Source organism: Otolemur garnettii, unplaced genomic scaffold (genome assembly GCF_000181295.1).
Source record: "Otolemur garnettii isolate 467f Iridium unplaced genomic scaffold, OtoGar3 scaffold00144, whole genome shotgun sequence".
In the NCBI taxonomy this organism is placed as follows: Eukaryota; Metazoa; Chordata; class Mammalia; order Primates; family Galagidae; genus Otolemur; species Otolemur garnettii.
In genome coordinates, this window is record NW_003852539.1 from 2,988,018 (window position 1) to 2,993,812 (window position 5,795).

The 5,795-nt window shown below is 46.1% G+C and overlaps 1 pseudogene; it reads right to left on the reverse strand.

The window, feature by feature from the left end:
• The window catches only part of LOC100942235, a 2,840-nt pseudogene extending 1,364 nt beyond the window's left edge, over positions 1-1,476 (reverse strand).
• Between the last annotated feature and the right edge of the window lie 4,319 nt (positions 1,477-5,795).

Genomic DNA, 5,795 nt, shown 5'->3' on the forward strand with positions numbered 1-5,795 from the left:
TCCCAGAGTGCTAGGATTGCAGGCATGAGCCACAGTGCCTGGCTGACTTGTCCACATTTCAGATGATTTCCTGGACAGACTTGAGATTTGGAAATCCCCAGGCCACATAAGGCTCCACAATATGCAACATTTTCAGGCTCTAAGGGGTGCCTCTAACAAAGACACCACTGAAATTTTTCTTTAGGCAGTCTTGTGATGGCCTTTTGCTCCAGTAAACTCACCCTATTAATCGTTTCGATGTGTACAACAAAGACCAAGGAATGTTTATACAGCAATTTTAAGACATGAGGTTTCACTTCCAGTCATCTGAGACGTACCCTGGCCCATTGCTGTGTTATGGGGCGAGATAAGGACCACCAACTCAAATTAGAATTTCAAAAAGGAGTCTTTTATTAACCATGGGGCTGTCTCAGCAAAGTCTAAAGCAGACTAAGTGAGAGAGCATTGAGGGGTCTGAAGCTGGGGTTTTTCTAGTCTGAAAGTTGGCATAAGGCCAAACAGGTGGGCTGAAATTTAGCAGTTAGAAGCAAAAAGAAAGTTTGCAAAAGAAGCAAAAAGCGATCGGGGGGTCATGATGACCCCTTTTATAGGAGCAAACCTTGTAATTTAGCAGTTTAGCCAACAGGTAACATAAAAAGCAGTTAGATAACAATAAGGTAACATAATGCAGATTTAGCAATTAATGGGTAAGTAAAACAATTTGTCACAGCACTTAACTCATTAACTTTTTTCTTTTCTTTTCTTTTCTTTTCTTTTTTTTTTTGAGACAGAGCCTCAAGCTGTCCCCCTGGGTAGAGTGCTGTAGCATCACAGCTCACAGCAACCTCCAACTCCTGGTTCAAGCGAATCTCCTGCCTCAGCCTCCCAAGTAGCTGGGATCACAGGCGCCCACCACAACGCCTGGCTATTTTTTGGTTGTAGGTCACTGTTGTTTGGCGGGCCCGGGCTGGATTCGAACCTGCCACCTTAGGTGTATGTGGCTGATGCCTTAGCCACTTGAGCCATAGGTGCCGAGCCAACTCATTAACTTTCATCATGACAGTACTTGGCCCATTTCTTATCTTGTCCTGTTCTGGCTGATCCAGATCCATCTAAGAGTAATGGTGCCCGTCATCATTTCAGAGTTACAGTATGCTCATCTTTTGTCCTTTCATCTTTTATCCTACCCAGCCCCCTAGTGCATGGCGGTGGCAGGCGGTATCTATCTTATGGGGGTGATGATGGGGGTGTCTCTGGCACCCGTGAGGCTGCTGGAACCCATCTTGGCTGTTGCCAGGAATCATGTAGAAATGACTCCAGTTATTTAAACCTGAGCCCTTTTCCTATCCTCTGCTCTTTATTTGCCAAGAGTTGCCTGCTTTGGATGGGTGGCTTCGGGGCCTGATAAGCCTTCCTCTTTCTTCAAGAGATTTTCAGGAACAAAGGGATCTTCTGCCTTGCCTCTTGCTCCACCATCTTTCTAGTGTTGCAGCTCCTTGGTACCTTCTTAAAAGTTCTTAGGCTTCCTGTTTTTGGCTGTGAGCTTGAGGGAGTGAGCCCTCTTATCTTCTCAGAGTTTCCACACCCTGCCTTCACTACCTGGGACCTTCTCTTGCCAGTTTTGTCACAAAGTAAAATTGTATCCCCCCCAGCTCTCACTGTCTTTGTCATTGTGTCATTGAGGACCAGGCAGGGAAACAAACTACTCTAGATATTTCAAGCAGGAAGAAATGTATTTCAGAGAAAGCTGTTTTACAAAACCATGAGAAGGGTTGGTGGGTTGAAAGTCAGTGGAAGTCATCCTTCACTCTTAGATTTCCTACTAGTCTTCAAAGAGTCAGATCTTTTAGGAATTGCAAAGAGTCACCACTGCTTGCAAAATCAAAAGCGAGTGATTTGTGGGGAAATACTTGGTGGCCACTCCAAAACCTGTCTTCCTGCTGTTGCTCAAGGAGCCATAATATCAGGCTTCTACTTCTCTTTTACTTTCCAGATCCCATCTGCATGCTGTTCTGTGGTGGGCCCTAACTCAAACCATATTGATAAGGGACTGTGGAAAGTGTAGATCACAAACTTCCTGTCCTTACCATTTTGGAGGACAAAGAAGTGAGTAAATGCCAACAGGCAATCTAATACAGCCATCTACCGAAGGAAAAACTCACAAACTTTTTTTTTTTTTTTTTTTTGACACAGAGCCTCAAGCTATCCCCCTGGGTGGAGTGCTATGGCATCACAGCTCACAGCAACCTCCAACTCCTGGGCTCAAGTGATTCTCTTGTCAAAGGCTTAAGTGATTCTCTTGAGCAGCTGAGACTACAGGCGCCTGCCACAACGCCCAGCCATTTTTTTTTTTGGTTGCAGCCGTCATTGTTGTTTGGCGGGCCCGGGCTGGGGATTCGAACCCACCACTTTAGGTGTATGTGGCTGGCGCCTTAGCCGCTTGAGCCACAGGCGCCGAGCCTCACAAACTTTTTTTAAAGGGTTGTGGCATCACAGCTCACAGCAACCTCAAACTCTTGGGCTTAAGTGATTCTCTTGAGCAGCTGAGACTACAGGCGCCTGCCACAACGCCCAGCTATTTTTTTGTTATAGTTGTTTAGCTGGCCTGGGCCAAGTTCAAACCTGCCACCCTTGGTGCATGTGGCTGGCACCATAACCTCTGTGCTACGGGTGCCGAGCCAAAGGGTTATCTTCTAATCACAGGATAAGTGCAGTCAAGAGAGTCTCAAAGCAACAAAGACAATTTTGGGAGATTGTCTGACTCACAGCAATTCACCCAGAGGCCTGTGTGATCTTCAGGCTGTATGTGGCAGTACCCTCAGTTCTCTCCCCTATGCCCTCCAAACTCTTTACTACATTCCTTAGCTCCTGGCCTGCCCTTGCATATCTTAGAGGGTTTCCCTTAGGCTGAAGAGCCCTCCTTGTCTGTGCTAAAAAGCCAGAAGTGCCTGGAAATATAGGAACTCCTAGTGGCAGCCTTTCACCCATGGCTGATGAGTGCCAGGATATTAAAATACTCCAGCTTCCTTGCCCCAGTTGGAACAACTCTGAAAGGTTACTATAATAGTCTCCAGGGAGTAGCTGTTGGGCCTGGGCCAAAGCGATTCTCTGTGGGACTTTCCCTGACAGTGCACTCTTGCTTGGCTCCTTCCATTTCTACTCATACTTCTTTACTTCTCAGGATACTTTCTAATAAACCACTTTCACATAAATCTTTTTTCCCCTCATTCTCTCTCACTCTGTGTGTGTATGTGTGTGAGACAAAGTCTCACCTGTTGCTTGGCTAGACTGTAGTGGCATCATCAGAGCTCACTGCAGCCTCAAAATCCTGGGCTCAAGTGATCCTCCTGCCTCAGCCTCTCAAGTAGCTGGGATGACAGGTGTGTACAGCACTACATCTGGTTAATTCTCTGCTTTTTATAGAGAAAGGGTCTTGCTCTTGCTCAGGCTGGTGTTGAACTCCTGGTGTGATCCTCCTGCCTTGGCCTCCCAGAGTGCTAGGATTACAGGTTTGATCCACCACAACCTGTCCTTTTTGAATTACTAAATAGGAATTTGTTGAGCATCAACCTTGTGCCCCATCCTCTAAACCAAGTAAATTAGAGCTAGCCTCTGCTCTTGAGAACTTGCCAGTCTAAAGGAGAGACAGCGTAGTAAAAAGATACATTGAATAAGCTGAGCATGGGAGACTAAAGGAGAACGCAGGGGCAGGAATGAGCAGCTAGGAAAGAAACAATGCTTGAGATGAAGATTAGAGGACACGGAAGTTCTTCTCAGAGTCAACACATTTTTTAGAAATTCAAAAGTGAGATTTAAGGCAGGGCACAGTGGCTCACACCTGTAATCCTAGCACTTTAGGGAGGCTGAGGTGGGTGTATTGCCTGAGCTCACAGTTTCAAGACCAGTCTCAGCAAGAGCGAGACCCCCGTCTCTAAAATCAGCTGGGCATTGTGGTAGGCACCTGTCATCCCAAGCTACTCGGGAGGCAAGAGAATCACTTGAGCCCAAGAGTTTGAGGTTGCTGTGAACTATGAGGCCATGGCACTTTACCAAGGGTGACAAAGCAAGACTCTGTTTCAAACAAAAAAAACAAAGGCTCAGCGCCTATAGCTCAGTGGTTAGAGTGCTGGCAATATACACGGAGGCAGTCAGGTTTGAACCTGGCCCAGGCCTGCTAAACGACAATGACAACTGCAACAAAAAAATAGCCAGGCCTCGTGGGGAGGCACCTGTATTCCCAGCTACTTTGGAGGCTGAGGCAAGAGAATTGCTTAAGCTGAATAGTTTGACGTTGCTGCGAGCTGTGATGCTACCACACTCTATTGAGGGCGACATAGTGCAACTCTGTCTCAAAAAAAGAAAAAAGGGAGATTTAAACTAATTTTTTTTTTTTTTAAGACAGAGTTTCACTTTGTCACCCTCGGTAGAGTGCCATGGCATTACAGCTCACAGCAACCTCCAGCTCTTGGGCGTAGGCAATTCTCTTGCCTCAGCCTCCCAAGTAGCTGGAACTGCAGGTGCCCGCCACAGTGCTGGGCTATCTCTTATTGCAGTTTGGCCAGGGCTGGGTTTGAACCGGCCACCCTTGGTGTATGGGGCCGGCGCCCTACTTGCTGAGCCACAGGCACTGCCCGAGATTCAAACTAATTATCAGATTATTTATTTGGTATTATAATAAAACAATTAAAAAAACAATTGGGACAGTTGGGCCTTTATTCCTCTACCCTTATAAGAATACCTGATACTGGTACTTTATGCCATAAGGCAAAAGGATGAGAATAGCTCTCTAAAGAGAGTAGGGCCTTGCCTGGGCAGAGCTCTTAGAAAGAATATGTAGCTTAACGGAAAGAAGATCAGATTGGTGTAAAGGGAAGGAAAAGGGTAAAAAGGAGCAGCAGCTTCACTCAGAAGTGATTCATGGAATGCACTCCATCATCGTGATGGAGTCAGTTATGGAGGTCACCAGATTGCCTGCCCACTCCCCACCCTTGTCATACAAAGAAGCCTGTCCGATGCTATGCTCCTTTGACATAGAGCCCTTGGTTAATGATGGGCCTGTTGGAAAAACGCAGGTGCAGAGGAAACTCATTCTTTTTTTTTGTTTTAATTAATTAATTATTATTTTTTTTTAGAGACAGAGTCTCACTTTGACACCCTCAGTAGAGTGCTGTGGCATCACAGCTCATAGCAACCTCAAACTCTTGGACTTAGGTGATTCTCTTGTCAAAGCTTCCCGAGCCACGCCCTGCATTTTGGCGTGGAGTGGTAAGGAAGACAGGAATACCTTTTATCTGCTACAGCTCCTTTCTCCAAGCTGTTCGCACTTGTGCGGGTGCGTGTGTGGTGGCAGGCATCCTACTGTGCTCATGTGAACGGCTAGGGGAAAGGAGTTCACGCATCACTAGCGCCAGCCCCACCAAGGTCGGCTCCCCCTGGTAGGTTCCAGAAGAAGATGACTTAACTGTATTTGAATAAATGTAAATTGTTGTTTTATATTTAATAAAATAAGACATCCCAAGCGGCGCCTGTGGCTCAAAGGAGTAGGGCAGTGGACCCATATGCTTGAGGTGGTGGGTCCAAACCCAGCCCCCTACCAAAAAAAAAAAAACAACTGCAAACAACAACAACAACAACAACAAAATCCCCCTGAAAATAAGCCCTAGTGTGTCTTCTTGAGAAAAAATAAATTTAAGACAGTGTCTTATTTTGGGGGAAACATGGTATTCTTTTTATTTATGTATGTATTTATTTATTTTGAGGCAGCGTCCCAAGTTGTAGCCCTGGGTAGAGTGCCATGGTGTCACAGCTCATAGCAA